The sequence below is a fragment of the Camelus ferus genome, chromosome 6, assembly GCF_009834535.1.
Source record: "Camelus ferus isolate YT-003-E chromosome 6, BCGSAC_Cfer_1.0, whole genome shotgun sequence".
NCBI lineage: Eukaryota > Metazoa > Chordata > Mammalia > Artiodactyla > Camelidae > Camelus > Camelus ferus.
The window spans coordinates 47,386,987-47,405,109 of record NC_045701.1 but is presented as its reverse complement, the minus strand read 5'-3'; the positions used below and the strand labels follow the sequence as shown (position 1 = coordinate 47,405,109).

Genomic DNA, 18,123 nt, shown 5'->3' with positions numbered 1-18,123 from the left:
GTTGTCTCATCAGTGCATTGTATTGATACCAAATACTGCCTCTTTATTCAAAATGAGAATGGTTTGACAAATGGAAGCATATAAAAAAGAAAAAAAAGATGTCAAAATAGAGTGGTCCTTCATAAAGCAGAGACATGGCTGCCCCCTGATGTCTTATATAAAGCTTGCGGCCTCAGACCTACTGTAGATATATAATGACATGTTATCAAAACCACACCATTGAGTTAAAATGGTTGATGTCAAACTAATTCTGCCTCACCGGGTATTTCTTCCCATTTATAATACTCTTTTTAAAATAAAAAAGGGTCCAACAATTCAGATGTGTATATATAATAGGGATGATATACAATTGTACTTCAAGCTGACTGCAAGCAATCTGTCAAAAAACAAAGCTAAATTCTGAGTAATAAAATCCACCACATGATTGATATCTTGCATTAAAGTGTAAGTTGAAGAAAGCAATTTTGTTTATGGGAAAGTCTTAGCTTGGCACATTTTTCATGTCACATAAAGATGGAAATCTTACCTTATGGTTGTAGATTACAGTTATATTTCAGCTTCTGTAATTGTAAAAGGACACATATCTATTTTAAAATAAGAACCATTTTCTTCTGATAAAAATGAGCTCATTTTAATATAGTTCTTTCTTCCAATACATATTATAGTCTCCTTTGCTTTCATTCCCATGTTAACTCTTTTATGACTCTTCATTTTTATTGTGGTTGAGTAAATGACTGCATCTTACAAGAATTTTCAGAGTTTCCAATTGCTGTGTGTTTGTGGGCACAAACCATGAGTTAATGATAAAGAAGTTACATAACACTTAAGAATATTGTGAACTGAAGAGAACTGAGTCAGTATGTGCTTATTTTTCTGTGTAGAAGAGAAATGAGTGGTAATTGAAAAATCTTGTATAATTTCTGAAGCTTATTGCTTTCCAATTTCTTTGTATTAAATGCCTTAAAATAAAGATTTCTAAAAATTCCCGGTATTTTATAGTTTACAAAATGCTAACACATACATCATTAATCATTTGTCTTTTGAAATAGAAGTGAATATTGTTATGATTTTTATCTTCCTGTTTTAAATACCAAAAAACTGAGGCTCAATGAAGTTAAATAATCTGCCCAAAGCTGACCATCAAGAATTTTGCAGACTCTGGTGTTTCGATGTAGTGGAATTCTAAATGATTTAAGCTCATTTGCCTTCTGACTAAAATATGGGAAGACCCACTCTAGCATTGTCCTTAACGTATGTTAGCTAAACTAGAGCTGATCAAAAAAGTTTTAAATCAAAGTTTTGTTTTTGTTTTGGAGGAGTGCATGTAGGTTTGGATAAGAGAATGGGAATTGGAATAAAAAGGGATAAATAGAGAATTGTTAACTCTGAGATAGTAAATATGTTTTTAATATACAGGTAATTCATGTTTAATAAATACGGAGCAAAAATGGCAGTATCGAATCTACAACACACCTGCGTAAGATTCGTGAAAGCCCTGCAGGATATTCTCTCTTTGGACTGTCTTTGTGTATCATGTGAAAGTTTCATTCTTAGGAGAGGATTAGCTAAATCTGGATTCACATCACTATTATTCAGGTCTGCATTTCTCTTTCTGAATGAATCACTACTTCATGTCCTTTTCTGTCCTTTTGATTCCCTATGGGCTAGGCTGGTTCTAAAATGGTTCCCAGTGACTGAATCCTGACATCTGATATTCCACACTCTTGTGTAATTCCCTCCACCTGTGTTTGGGTTGCCCCTAGTGACTTGCTGCTAATGAACAGAATATGACAAAAGGGACAGATGTCATATCTGAGATAAAGCTATAAGGAATGACTTCTCTCTCTCCTCTCTTGCTCACTCCTCCCTCTTTGGCAAACTTTGACCAGCTGCCATGTTGTGAGCTGCCCTATGGAGAGACCCTCTAGCTAAAACCTGAGATCCTCAGTCTGCCAACACACAGAGAATAGATCCTGCTAACAACTACCAAGTAAGCCTGGAAGCAGATTCCACACCATCTGAACCTTGAAATAACTGCTGCTTTGGTGCACACTTGGACTGCAGCCTAGAGAGAGACCATGAGCTGGATGGAGGAACCAGCTAATCTGGGTCCAGATTCTTGACCCATAGAAATTGTGAGATAATACATGTGTAATTCTTTAAATAGCTAACTTTTCTGGTCATTTTTTACCCTCCTTAGATATTCTATTCACATCATCATATTTTATTTTTATGAAAGCTCTTACCATTATTTAAAATTATCCTAATATATTTGTTTGTTGTTTATTCTCTTTCTTCCTCCACTTAAAATGTAAATCTTATATGAGGTGAGACTTCGTCTGTCTTGTTCATCTTTATTCTCCAGTATCTAGAAGAACACCTGGGACTCAGTAGTTATTGCTTGATTGAATGAATGAATGAATGAACACATTTTACCGAGAGTTTTCTTTGTAGGCCCTTGTTATTGTCTCTCTGAAATAGACAAATAGCTTAAGGCAGAAGCATTTGATATTTCTTTTTATCTTTACCTACAGAAGGATGATTTCTCAAATATTTTTGAACCTGCTGCTAATCTTCCTTCTAACAGCTGTTTCACTATTAACCTCTCCACATCCAAAGGTCTTCATAAACAATATTCTCATCATTTTTTTGCATTAAAATTAGGTAAAAACAAAAAAAAGTAGATTCTTTGACATACAATACGTTTTCAAATTTGCTTTTCTCTGGATTCTGAACTTGCATTCACTAGTCTGATTTTGATAGAGCAACATATTATCTGCAGTAGTGAAATCATTTTACTTTCCATATTGTTTCCCTGTAAAGGGCATTGGCTTCCTGAAAAATTCTTATAAGTGAAAATAAGAAATACCTTCTCTTTCTCTGTCTCTCTTCTTATTTGTTTTCCCTAGACTGTTGTTGGTTTCATAAAATAAACTTCTGGCTTTTGGACCGAATTTGGTCCTTGGCTTCATTTCATCCAGTTCTCAAAGCAGTTTTGCTTTTGTCACTGATATACAAGCTAGTGGAATAAAGCACTTTCTTTCTCCTTCATTTATTGTAAAACCCCTTAGGATTTAAAATTACAATAGTTAAAAAGTTATAAACAATAGGCTCCAGGTTCAAAAAGTGTTTGTAGTTGTGATCTAAAGTTGGACTGACCGAAGATAAATATCAGATGTATTGTGACCTATCTTTTGTCCATGGTGGCAGGAATGTGATAAGGGATACATGACTGCCCTGTACTCCTTCATATTTAACAATGATTCCTATTGATGCGGATTATAATCTAAAAAAATCAGAGTATTCAGCTGCCAGAGAGGTAAAAGCAGTTAAAGTTTACAGTCACCAGTTGCCTAATATAACATCTAACTACTTTTGAAATTTAGAGTAATTAAAAATTTCAGTCAATAAATGTAATATACGTTTTCCTGTGGTAGGTCAATGTGTATTTGATCAGGTAAGGGAGAGTGTAAGAGGGGAAGCAAGTTGGAAGGAGAAAGACTGATAGAAATAGACAGTCCTAAAAGTCTTATTAATCATTCTCAATAGATGAATGTCCTAACAGTCTTCTAGTGAGTTAGGAGTTTAAGAATTCACTTTATAGAAGGAAAAAGACACGGTCTAGGAGAAAGTGATGCTATTTGTGGGGTATCTATCTATCATATTCTGGATACTATATTAGGCACATCATGTGCTTTATGTTATTTAACACTTAAACAGTATGTAAAGGTACTTTTCCCATCCCTAAGTGGATCTGATTGTCTGTGTTCTCACAACACAGAGCTGAAGTAAACAGCACAAACGATCTCTCTGTAACTTCAAGCTCCATCAGGCCCCTAACCAATGGTGAATTAGTTTACTTTCTTACTTACCCCAAGAATATTTCACACATTCTGTACTTTCTTTAAATTGCTCACTCTTCCCTTCCCACATCACTCTCAGTTGATGGTTTTGTATCTTTCTTCAGAGAGGAAATAGCAGCCATCAGACACTGCCTACTTCATTTTCTTATCCCTGTCCCCTCCTACTAATTTATTGTTACCTACCCTTTCCTCCTTCTCTCCTGTTGACACAGGTGAATTCCATCTCTTTCTCTGGCTAGATAAGTCTCTTGCGTTTTTGGAAACTAAGCTATTAAGTACTCCCTTTCTCTCCTTTGTCTTTAACATACTCTTCTCAACTGAATCCTTATTAGCTATTAAATATGCTACATGGGAGTATGTTTTCAATTTTAAGTTTAATATTTAATATTCAATTCGAGTTTCAATTTTAAATATAATGCTTAATATTATATAAATGTGTTATGAAATGTTTATACACTGTACTATATGTTAATTTTATTAATTACAAATCCATAGAAAAATTAATAATTATTTTTCTCCCTATTGAGAAAGATAATCATCCCCCTCTTCATAGAAGTGCCCTATTATTTTCATCTAAAGCCACCTTCTCTTTGCCCATTTCTGCCTCTGTTACTCTATTTTTGTCCTCCTTTCATAGTAAAGCTTTTTAAAAGAGTATTGCATACTCTCTCTTCTTTTCTCTTATCGAGCTTTGTGTGTCATGGTCACCAATAGATATTATTAAATCCAGTAGTCACTTCTCAGGTGTGATATTTATTAAAATTTCAGCAGCATTTGCTGTCGTTGATAATTCTTTTCCTTGAGTCACTTTCTTCATTTGACTTCCAAGATGCTGTCTGGTTTTCCCACTGATTCTCTGGCTTTTCCTTCTAGTTGTTCCTTATTGATCCCTTCTCATCTCTTTGACCTTTAATATGGGATTGCTCAGGTCTTACTACTTGGACTTTTCTCTATTTATATTCACTTGTTTGGAATTATCATCAAGATTCAGAACTTTAAATATAAGCTGCCAACTAGAAAATGAATACCTTCAGCACAGATCTCTTCTCTGACCTCCAAGTTCACATAGCCACCTGACTACTTGTTTCCTCAGCTTAAATTTGTAACATACATTGTAAACTTAACATGTCCAAAACTGAGCTCTCACAGTGAATGGCAAATTCACTCTTCCAATTTCTCAGGACCAAATCTTAGCATCATCTTTAATGTCTCTCTTTTCCCCTCACACTTTGTATCTTAGCCTTGACCTTTAAAATATACGCAGGACACAAATTCTTCTTCCTCTAGAGTCATTCTATTCTGATCAAAATCATAATTATCTCTCACCTGAAATGTTTTCATTGGTCTCCTCATGTCTACCTTCAACCTATTTCCAACCTATGAAAAGCCACAGTAAATGTGGTGAAACCCAAGGTGGATCATGCTCGAAATCTTCCAAGAGTTTCCCGTCATTCCATCGTGGATAAAAGTCCAAGCCCTCATAGTGATCCACAGGGCCCTGCATTATTTGTTCTCATTTCAAATTACCTCTCCTACTTTGTCACCTTTAACTTCCGCTTTAGCCATAACAGCCCTTTAGTGCTTCAGCACTTCAGTTAGGGCATATTTACATGCCAGTCTGCTTGAAACAGACTCTTCCACTTGATATTGCTTCTGCCTGTGCTGCTCTCTCCCCAGATACCTGTTTGCCCTACTACTTTGATCTTCTCATAATAAAAGATATGCTTTATTTATTTATTTTGTTTTTGTCTGTCTCCCCAGTAATATAAAAATCCCATGTACTAGTTAGAGTAACCCCTGGCTCTTTTAACAAATAAGCCCCCAAATTTCAGTAGGCTAACATAATACAGTTTATTTTTGGCTCATATAGGTCTTCAGTTATTTTTACCATCAGTGATTCAAGAGGGCACTTTGCCCCACTTAGTCATTCGGTGATCCAGGCTCACAAAAGCCCTGTCATCTTCTAATTTCATTTATCTGAGGCCATTCTGGAGGCCACTCCTGTTTCTTAAAGGCCATAGCACAGGAATGGCCAACTTTATTTCCATTCCAATTCTAATGAAGACATTCAGTAAGATGGTTACCTCTGGATGAATGCATGTGGGACATGTAGCCCCTGATTGGGCAGCTACCCTCCAATGGCAACAAAGAGCCTGAATATTTGGCGAATGCCTAGCTGTCTATGCCACATTCCAGAAGAGCAGTGATGTTTGATTATTTTGCTTATAGCTGTATGCCCAGCACCTAGAACAGTTAATGAATCACTGAAATATAAACAAACAAGTAAACAAATAAACAAACCATTTACAGACCTATAACCCCTGTCCTTTCCCTTTACAAGCTTATCAAAATGGTAGTCCAGATTTCCTATTTCACTCTAACTTTCTAGTCATTCCTCATCCTATACCAATCTGAGTGCCACAAAACCTGAACTTCTTCTTTGTAAATAAATTCACTAGAAAATGTGGCAGGTAATTTTTAAAATTCTTGTGATTATTTTTTACCTTGTGGGGCTCTGTGCATTGAGATGAAAGCAACTATTACTTCAGGGAGAGGGCAGAACACAGCTGAAAGTAAAGAAGTTAATGTTTAGCTTTAATATTCCATAGACAATTTTCAAATCTCACAGGAGTGCCAAAGGTTATGCAATCTGATTTTCAGTTGCAAAGTTAGGCACTTGAGAGTGAGAAAAGTTTTTCTTTTTCTCTGGACTTCCAGGGATGTTTTTACATAGCAGAAAGCACACTTGGAAATGTGTTTTTTGCACTTTAGTCTAAGCTGTACAATAGACACAATATGATGTGGGAATGGTTTCATTTCCCTCCGGAAGGAGGTGAAAAGTCACCTCTATGCTGCAGTGGGAGAGTAGTCTGGTGATGGGGAGCATTTCAACGTGGATTTTCTATGAGCAGAGGCTGTGATAAGGACTTACATGTGACTTGTCTATATAGGGAGGTGATCTTCAGGAACAGAAAGAGGAGTGAGGGAAGGGCGATAGGAGAGCTGACAAAGCCAGTACAAATGTCATATTGAAGCTCCTGTTGTGAGCAGTGGACATTTTATTTTGCTGGAACCTCCTGAGAAATACAGAGATTGCTTTCTAGGACTGTCTTTCGAAGGATGGGAGGCAGAAGTATTTAATTCATTAGCTTTCATCCCAAGCAAGTTAAGATTTACTCCTGAGAGCGTTAACTTGTACTTCTGAGCTATATGTGACATTCAGGCTATCACAGCATTGGAAAAGGTCCCAGAGGAGAAAGTGTAAAATGGGACAATGTGTCTTAGTAGTGGATACTGGAGGCATGAAGTGTCTAAAGCCCTTATGAAACTGTCTATTCCAGTTATGACTAAAGTGAGGTGAGGCTTTAAGGATATGCACTGGACACCAGAATATCTCATATAGAGGGAGTCTGAGGTGTTATGGCAGATATTTAGAATTAGTAAGGGACTTACTTTCTGCCTTTCTCAGATTTTGGTCTGGAAGAAACTGGGGTTTGAAGTTGGATGGTTATATTGTACAAGTTAGGCATGGCAGAGACTATATACAGCAGCGATTGAGGATCACTCCAAGCAACAAAAATCAGGCAGGATGAGCTATACAATAATTGGAGGATGTAGAAGGTCTGAGGGCCTTCAATATGTATAATTACTTGACACCCTCCCGGACATTAGACTGCCCCGAGCATGGAGAAGGGAGGAAAGGGCACAGGGCAAGAACTTTGAATTTGACTGAGTACTTGATCAAAAAGATGATTCTAAAAGGTAATGCACTTTATATCTTTAAAGTTTATTCACCGCCTCTGAAAGAAAAAAAGAATCAGAAGAAATAGGAGCTTATGAATCAGTTAAATTCTATTATGGTGAAATAAAGATGTTTACGTTTTGATCACTTGAGTTATACTTTTAGAACTAAAATCTAGAATTCACTAGGGTTCTTTGTCTCCATCAGTATTAAACTAACTTGGCCACTATCTCTTGCAACCAAGGAAGCCTAATTAATACAAAAATTGTATTGAATGAATTAACTGACTATACTATTCTCTTGGAAATGGAATTTGGTATTCTGAGACAGGGAGATTCCAACTCACATTCTGGGAAGGGGAACTAAAAGCCCACGAAACAAAATGGAACCATGAGAGTGAAGCTCTTGGATCCAAGCAGCTGCCACCATGGAATAATTTTTAAAAGAGTATAAATTTTAGGGCCGTTGTGTATGGTGAGTACTTCTGATAGCACTGGATAACTTAAAGTAAGAGGATGAAAAACTCAAATCACTAAATTGTGACCTCATATCATGGAATGAAACCCAGGGGCTCTGACTCTGCTGAAAGACGTTCTTTCTTTTTATGGCAGAAGTGCTGAAGTCACTCATTGATGATTGATGCTGAAGACTGCTGAATTATCATGTCAGTTGAATTCACAATCCCATCAGGTCTCTTGTATGAAAGTTAGGGAACTAAACAATAACTGATCAAGATTTGACTATGAGAAAAAAACATCTAGGGAGATTTAGAGGATCTGGATATGGAGTGTGTCAAATTGGAAGTCATCTGAAACTCCCTGTAGGCATGTTGTTCACTAGAGAAAATCCTCATCTGCTGACTGGAGGAAGCTGCCAGTTCCCTTCATGCCCCTTGCTGTTGCTTATTAGTAGCCAGAATCCAAACTCCTCGTTGCCAGGACATTGAAATGCAGTCAGAGGAGGGAATGAAAGGTGACACACAGACAAACTTGAAACATTTGCTAATTGGATGAATCAGAAATCTGAAAAAATTAAGGAAGTTGGTTTAGAGGGTATAAGAACTAAGGCAGGTTCAAGAAAATTGTAATTACACTGCGTTTGTTGGTACAGCTACACTTTCTTGAGATTCTGAATTGAATGGATTAGCCAGAGCTAGAGCTGTGAGTCTAATGATTTCTGGGTTGAATAATAAAAGACCTGAATTCAAATTTGGCCCGTGCTAAAAGACAGGAATTGGCCAGGAATCCCTGTGCATCATTCAGAACAGAGGTTGCAGTCTGGCAGCCTCCAGCTTGGATCCAGCCTGTTGACATGCTTTGTTTGGCCCTTATAGTCTTGGCCCCTACAGTGTTTTTAGAGCAGTTGATTTATATGCCAAGAAACCTACTTACAAACTTTTATTTCCACCCTCCTTTTAAAAGATCTGGCAACAGTGAACTCATATTCCTCTGTGGCAACAATTTGCTGCTGTCTGCTTAAGATGGGGCAGGTGTGCTTCATTTTTCTATAGGTGCATCACTTGTCTATAGCAGCTGCATTCCAGTCGACTGTACTTGTTTAAATTTGATTTTGTGATCCCTGTTGAAACAGAAGGAATAGAGACTTTGAATAATAGAACTCTGGATTAAATTTGCCCTACATCCCACCTCTTCACCCAGAGAGGCCTCGGACAATGGGTTGATGAAGAATCTGTAAAAAAAGGATTTTTAGTGACTCTAGGCCTGGGATACTGGTGACAGTGTTACTGAACCAAACTTGGGTCTGCATACCCACATGTAATAAAGTCAATTTTTGACCCTGGTTTGTGGTGAAGGAAAGTGCAGTGTTCATTGTAAAGAGTCTGGGACAGCTAATGCTCAAAAAGCCCAAACTCCCCAATGGGTTTCAGCAAAGCAATTTTAAAGGTAAAGTGAGGGAGGGGTGTCCCAGGGTGTGTGGTCAGCTTGTGCACAATTCTCTGATTGGTTGATGGTGACGTAACAGGGCAGTGTCACAGTGATTGACATTACCAATCCTTAGGTGCCAGTAGGTCTGGGGGCTACATGCTCCAGGTCATCAGGTAGTTAACGTCTTCCATTTGGTGGGGTTTTAGCATCTGTAAAACAACTCAGGAATGTGCCTCAGACATTATTATCTAGGTGCCTCAGAGAGGAGCTAAAGCAGAGGATATGGGGAGGGGTCTGTCCTGAGAAGGCCCCATAAGGTTCCACTCAGTTACAAAAGGGCATGCCATTGAAATGGGCTCAGATTTTAGCAAAGATGGAGAATCTCATGGTGGCAGAGCCCAGGATGTGGCAGTAAACTGACAAAAGGAAAAACAGAGAGTAGACCTAGGAATATGACCTGATTTAGAAAAAGGGTCATTGCAGATGTAATTAGTTAAGATGAGGTCATATGGAGTAGGGTAGACCCCTATATTTCAATATCACTGGTGTCCTGATAAAAAAGGGGGAGTTTGGACACAGACATGCAAACAGAGGTGTCATGTGAAGATGGAGGCAGAGATTGGGGTGACACAGCAGGAGCCAAAGAACACAACTGATTGCCAGCAAACCACCCGAAGCTAGAAGAGAGACCTGGAGCAGATTCTGCTTCACAGCCTGCAGAAGGAAGCAGCCCTGCTGAAACCTTGATCTCAAACTTCCAGCCCCCAGAACCGTAAGACAACACATGTCTGTTGTTTAAGCCTCTCAGCTGTGGTACTTTCTTAGAAAACCAAAACAGTTCCAGTACTTGATGAGAACAAGATCTTCAGCTTTTCCTTCCATTCTGTCATCCAGTATTCTTTGAATTATTTCTTTTTTGAGGGAGAGGAGGCTTAAGATAAAATCTATTTCTTCTTTTTTTTTTTTTTTGTTTTTCAAAGACGGTAACAGACAGGCATATATATATCCCATAAGGCTATGAACAGGTCACCATGGACCTATTCAGTATCACCTCTACCCCCTATTCATACTTAAAATCCCAGCGAAAGCAAAGAAAAAGGAAAGAGAAATCATCACACACACACCCAAAACTAGATTAGCACTCTGTATTTTTCCCAATAGAAAGATCTTAATTACAATGAAAAATAACTGTTTATGGGATTATTTGTCCATGTGTAGCTCCCCACTAAGCTGAAATCTGTCATAGCAAGAGTTGTGTTTTATATCCATTTATTTGTACCTCAAATACAGTAGGCACTCAAATATTTTGGATTGAATTAAATATTAAGTTTGTCTTATTCTTAAAGTCGATAATAGTCATTAGATATAATTAACAATAAAAAAGCTCTCATGATTAATTAAACTAAAAAACTTAGTGCCTGTTTTAGAGTTCTTAAAATATCTGCTATTATTGCTTGTGTGATAGAATGCAATTAATTCTTTCAGAAGTAATTTTTAAAAGGTTGTTTCTCCTCTAGTCCATTATTCATTTCATGTGAGACTGTGACTATACAATAACTCAGTATATGTTATCATATTATCAAGTCAAATTGTCTAGAATTAAATGGAAGCTCCTTTTAGTGATTTAGAAGTAGAAATTAGCATTAATTACCACTGAGATGAAAAAATTATAAGCCATTTGTTTCCTGATGGGAGATCAATTGAATTTAAATTGATTTATCAATTTTAAAACTTACTGTAAGAGAAATTGTCAAAATTACCCTTGCCTTGTCAAAAATATGTCACTAGAGATTTGAGCATAATTGAAGCAATCATTTTCATAAATAACATCAAATGCTAGTAAATAATGCTCAAATGCTGGTTTCACACTAAGGGAAAAAAACCAGCAAACAAACTTACAAAACAGCTCTCTTTTACATTGATATGTCTGTTACCAAAAACTCAGGTCTGACTGCTTGCTGCTACTTGAAAGCCAATACAAAGAGAGGCACATATTGGTAGAAAGGGAAGTTTGCTTTATTCCAGAGGCCAACTTTCAAAGATGGGGGTAGGGGAAGGGCCAACTCCTCCATCTCTGCAGATTAGTGGGCAAGAGCTTTTAAAGGGGAGTTTCGGGAATGTACAGGCCAGGGTGGGCTTAATGCAGAACAGCGCAGTTGGCTCTGACAGTTAGCTTGAAGTTTGTCATGTGGTGGTCTGATCAGTGTCATCTTGATTGTTTTAAGTACAGTTAATCTTCAGTTCCTGGGGTTGGTTTGTCCCCATTTCTTTGAGGCCAGTTCTCAGAGTTGGTGGCTTATGTCATGGCTACAGTGTGTTCATTATGTAGTCAACTTCTTCTCCCTGGTTGGGGTTTCAGTATCTATAAAACAGCTGGAAAGATATGGCTCAGAATATTGTCTATAGCCCTTGAGGAGGAACTGAAGATCTTTGACTTTGCTCAATGACTAAACTGTTACTATTTTGTTTTGCTTGATTATTTCCCTTTGTTTCTGTATTTTCTTTTCTCTGATTGACCTTATTCTTTGAGTAAAGTTTCTCTACAGACAATAGGCAGGAGGAGGACATGGGTGGGGTTGGGAAGGCCCCATAGGGTCCTGCTCTGTTTCATTTCTGCTTAAGTATTTATCCAGGTGCCCACCTGATACTGCCACTTTAATATCTAACAGGCATTCCAATTTACAAGTCTAAATAGAACTCTTGATTTCTCCTGCTTTTCAAAGTTGTTCCTTTTTTTTTTTTGGTCTCAATTCACCCAGTCTCAAGACAAAAAACAGTCAGCCTTGTTACCATGCTTTCCTGGATCTTCACATCCAAACCAATAACAAGTTCTATTGATTTTAGCTTCAAAATGTGTATTTAATATAAATACTTCTCTCCATCTCTTTTGCCACAGCATAAGTCTGTGTTGTTGTTTCGTTGGGCCCTTCAGTAGCCCCTTAAGTGGTCTTCTTGCTTGTACTCTTTCCCTCTTAAAATCCGTTCTCCACACAAGAGATCATTTCACCATCAATGACTTCCATTGTATTTAGATTAAAATATAAACCAATTACTATGGTCTTTGTATCAGTTGGGTCCTTGCAGAGATAGAGTTTAAAATGCTAAGGATTTTGTGGAGAAACATCTTTGAAAGGGAGAGAGCAGGATTTGGCAGAGATAGCAATGAAAGGACACTGCAGATCTAAAAATGTCTCTGCACCCCTCCATAGCTTGCTGTGGAGCTACAGTTGCTCCTAAAGGAGTCCTGCAGTGGGGGGACATGGCGGCCAAGTCTTGTACTAGAGTCTTGCTCAGTCACTGGCTGAGGTCGCCACAAGGAAAGCATGCCATTAGCTTAAAAGGTGAAGTGGATATGAGGCTGCTTACAGCTAGAATCTATCACTTTCTTGCAACAGGGCAGGGAATCCTCTTTTGAAGATGAATTTGGGTAGCGAGTTTCTGTCCCTGCACTACCTTAAGGTGCTTTGGGTCCTCATTCAGATCTTTTAACTCATGGCATCCTTCCTTGCAGTCACTGCCCTCGAATTTTCTTGTAACATCAAATCCTTTCCTGCCTCAGAATCTATTTCCTCTGGAGTGTTTTTGATACGTATTAACTTAATTTTAACAACAAGCCTATCAGGTGAGTATTATGATTATTATTGTAGTATAAATTAGGAAACTGAGGCACGAAGAGGTTAAGTAACTTCCCCAGGGTTCCGCATCTAGGAAATTACACAGCAAGGTCTCTAACCCAAGAGTCTGGCTCTAAAATCCTTGCTGTTTATGATTATACTCCACTTTCTTTATGAATATTCTTATGGCTCCAGTTTCAGCTCAATGATTACTTTCTAAATGAAGCATTCTCTGATCAGCCTAGCTTTAGTAATACCATCCCAAACCCACCCTAGTTACTATTTGTAACTTCTACTATATTTTCATGGACTTAATCATAATATAACTTTTGAAACTGATACTCCAGGACTCTCTTTCAAGATAGGGCTCTATCCTGAGGGGACAATACTGACAATGGAATGCAAATCAACAGAAACAGAATTTAAAAAGGAAATATAATTAGAAGTTAGGACAAAAGCAGCAGAGAATCTCAGAAAACAAGGTGCCATATTTTTAACACTACAAAAACAAGAGAAAGAGGGCTTTGTGACATTAGAAAAATTTCTGAACCAAGTCTCCTAAAAGCATAGAAAAAATAAAATGTACCCAAAAAAGAGATACGGAAAATTATCAAATTTCAGATAGAATTGCCACTAGGATAAATGAATTTAAGGAGAAATGAGTATTCCTACAGAGATTAAATTCTGCCAGAAAAGTTTGTTCAAAAAGCAGATCAAAACTGTAACATATTATTTTTAAATGAGCCAAAAGACATTAGGAAAAATAATTAAAAACATTAAAGGACAATATAAATCAGGAATTAGAAACCTTCAGAAAGGGGGAAAAGAATTCATGTAAAATTAGAAACAAAAGGAAAAAAACTTCAGAAATAAAGACTAAATTAGAAGAAATACAAGAAGAAACAGATGTTAAAGACAAGTGTAATAGGTGAATAATGCCCTTGCTTCTCTCTCCTCATCCCCCCCCCCCCAAAAAAAGATATCAGATTCTACCCTGGAACCTATAAATGTTATCTGATATGGAAACAGGGCTTTTGCAAATGTGATTAATTTAAGGGCCTTGAAATGGGGAGATTATCCAGGATTATCAGGGTAAATCCTAAATTCAACCACATGTATCCTAAGAGGGAGACAGGGGGGGATATTTGATGACACATAGAAGAGAATGCCATGTGATGAAGATGAAGGTAGAGACTGGAGTGATACAGACACAAACAAAGGCATGCTGGCAGGCACTAGAAGCTAAAAGAGGCAAGGAGAGGATTCTCCGTTAGAGCCTCTAGAGGGAGGGTGGATGGTCGTGTTAACACCTTGATTTTAATCCAGTGATACAGATTTAGGGCTTATGCTCTTCAAAATTATGAGAGAAAAAACTGCTGTTTTAAGGCACTAACTTTATGGTAATTTGTTACAACAACCATTTGAAATTAATACAGCAACAACTAATGCAACATATGGAAAATAGGAGTCCCTAAAGAAGAAAATCAAAGAGAATATATAGCAAACACTAAAAACTATGACTCAAGAATCTCTTAATGAAATTAAATCAATGAAAATACGTATTAAAAGAACTAAGGGAGCACACCATGTATCTGAGAGTATTGACCTAAAATGACTGACACAAAGGTATATTCTAGTACATTTACTGGCATAAGTAAGAAAAGGAAAAGAAATTATTTGGGTATCTCCTGAGAAAAAGTCCATGTGACTTAGAAGAAAAATAAAATGGAATCAGCATCAGTCTTTCTGATAGCAACTTTTTATGCCAAAGAAAATATAGTAGTATATTTAGGATATTTAGAGAAAGAATATGTGAGAAAAGAATTTTTAGCCAGATAAACTACTCTTCGAATAAAAAGGAAACATATACATTGTTGTCACTATTCAAGATACAGAGCATTATTTTCATAATTATTTCTAAGAAATTTACTACAAAATGAATTTCAGAGTATCAGAATGAATTGAGACATTGATATAAGACTGGAGATAACCATATATGATTCTTAGTAAAACTAAGCTTAAATGAGAATATAAAGAGAAGAGCATTATAATATATAATATATAGTAAATATATGATTCAACAATATGAATATAAGATAAAAATGGAAGAGTGGGGATGGCATATGCAAAAAGTATAACTACAATTATTCATAATCAGTGGCTTGTACTATTAATATTATTTCTGAAACATTTGTATTTTTTTTACAGAATGAAACAAAAATTATGAGATATCCTCGTTTCATCATCTGTGTTCTTGAGAGTATGATCCTCAGTATAGAAGAAAGGAGATGAAGAAATACAGATGAATTTAGGCAAGAACCCTGAAGTCCTGCATTTGAATTGGAAATATTAGCTCATGAGGTATTTTATTTATCAGTATCTATTTTATCTGTATCCTATTCTGTCCACTGAAAAGGAAACAATGACCAAACCAGTAGCAATGAGGAGGCCTTGTACACAGACCGTAAACTTGAAATATTACTTCTCATTAAAAGGGGCCAGGGCTTCCTGGATAGATAGTTGATTTTAGGGTAAGTAATGTAACAAATAAATCTGGAACATTTTGACATATTAAGTAACAAGGAAGCTATCAAAAATACTGTGATCATGTTAGCAAGTCCAAACTCGTTTTGCTTGCCACATGACAGGCCAAGTTAATCGAGAGACAAGGTGTTAGAGTAAGGAATAGAAACTTTATTTGGAAAGACAGCAAACTGAGAAGATGGCAGACTAATGTCCTGGAGAACGATCTTACCCAAGTCATTTATTAAATGAGCTGTACTCTCCTTGCTGGTGTCAATGCCATGTTTATTTAGACTAAAGCTCTCTATATATGACTTTTTTAATGAAATCTTTACTTCTGCTACATTTAATGTCTTTGTCAAATCCTGTGCCAATTCATACTATTTCATTTACTATTTTTGTTTTAATAGCTGATGGGGCAATATTTTCTTGACTATCTTTGCTAAATTTTTTTTATATGCACTGTACAATTTGATTTTAATGTTTCATAAATACTCTGTTGAGGTCTTATTTGAGACTATTTTGAATTTCTGAATGTATTGTAAGATAGTTAATTTTCACTCAGTCCCATGAATTTAAGACTTAACTCTTTGAGGATAGTGATCATATATGCCTGTTTCATGATTTAATCTCTATTGCCTAACCTAGTGTAGGCACTCAGTAATATATTTGTATGTAATATATTGTATGTAATAATGAATAAATACATAAATAAGTAATCTTTCTTTACAAATGATATACTATTCACTGCAATAAAAATGTGATATTATTTAGCACTGGCCTCACTGAGGCACAAATATCTCCCATCATTAAAACATTATTTCCCTAATTTCAGAAAAATCTCAGTTAAGCAGGAAAAGATAAAGATAACTTGCTTTTTGTGTGTCTGTGTGTGAACGTATGTTTATAACAACTTGTGCACAACATAATAAAAAAGCACATGTTTGGTTTTATTTAAACATTTCTGCCAATTCCATGATTTGAACTAATGCCGGTAATAGTAATAAAAGTATTCAAAATGTTATCTATCTGCTGCTTTGTGACTTTAACATTTAAGTAATTAGGTTTTACAAAGAATCTTTTATGAATTTAACTTTGTTAATGAAGGCCAATATCTGTCATATATTTCATATTATTACTTAGACAGGTTTGTGTTCTTATTTAAAAATTTTAGCCTTGCCTCTTCAGATGAATATTTCTTTATTTCATCCAAACACTAGAGGAAACTTTTTTTTCTCCTCTTTTCACTGTAGACAGACTGCTTTATGGCCATCAGTCTTACTCTAGACTACATAATCTCCACATCCCTTTCTCTCTAAGGCTCGGGGACTGCCTGTCCCTGGCACAGTAAGTCTGGGTGCTGACTGTAAGGACCAAAGTATCTCATGTGGTACTTTTGCCAGAACCCTGATTTAACAAATGGAGGGTTCCAAGTTTACAATTCATTCAGACTTACCTGATCTGAGACAGGGACCCTTAAGCTGCAAAGATAGTAAATTAAACAAAAGAAATCGGAAACCTTTAGGGACAGATGAATTACCTTCCTTGTATTATCTGGGTTGCTGTCTGTTAATCCTAGGGAGATGTTTACTAATGTCATGTATTTTCTAAGTGAAGGGGATGTGGTCACATTTCCCTTTTCTGATCTCAATGTTGCATGTGAAGCAAATGCTTTGACAAAAAGCCATGAGGGATAGTATGATTTATTACAGTGCCAATTCTCTGATGTAAATATTATTTGAATATATTGATATGTTAAGCTTATAGCTCTTGGTTTTATATCAGACCAATGCAGGAAGGTATTGAAAGGTTTAGCTGTGTAAATTTCTTTCGGTCCTATTGTTTGACAGCATGCCAGCACAGATCTTTTCCATGCTTTATTTTGAATGCTGAAAATAGTTTTGTTCATATATTTTAGGCAGATGAATGAACTTAAATGGTACTTTGCTCTTTTGCAGCTTATTTGCACACATGTTAAGGACAACATGAGATAAAAGTGAAGTCCTTTCCAACTGATTAGGAAGCAATTTAATAGAGCTTTTTCAAATATGTGTTACACATTAGGTTTTTAAAAGTATTATGAGCTACTTTAAATGAGATTATTATGTTTTTTAAACTAATTTTTTTAAAAATCGTATATCTATGCATAGAAAATGTAAGCCCTTGTTTATATAAGCTGCTTAATAATCCATACTGAGATCACATAGTGATTTATTTAGTTATTCTCTTAGGGACTGAATTGTATCCCTGCCCTCCTCCACCAGTTCATATTGTGAAGCCCTAGTCTCCAGTGTGACTGCATTTTGAAATAGGGCCTTTGAGGAGGTATTTAGGGTTAAATGAGGTTATTAGGGTGAGTCCTAATTCTTTAGGTTTGGTGTTCTTGTAAGATGAGGAAGAGACATCAGAGATCACTCTCTCTCTCTCTCCACAGAGGAAAGACCATGTGAGGACAGAAAGAGAAGACATCATGCAAGGTAAGGAGAGGTTTCACT

At 36.5% G+C, this 18,123-nt stretch overlaps 1 long non-coding RNA gene across 1 annotated transcript in view; it reads left to right on the top strand.

Moving 5' to 3' along the window:
- LOC116664255 overlaps positions 1-18,123 on the top strand; it is a 575,010-nt gene that overhangs the window by 192,160 nt on the left and 364,727 nt on the right. Inside the window, exons 5-6 of the long non-coding RNA XR_004320675.1 lie at positions 15,314-15,466; positions 18,063-18,105. This is a non-coding gene — a long non-coding RNA (uncharacterized LOC116664255). The remainder of the gene's footprint in view (positions 1-15,313; positions 15,467-18,062; positions 18,106-18,123) is intronic.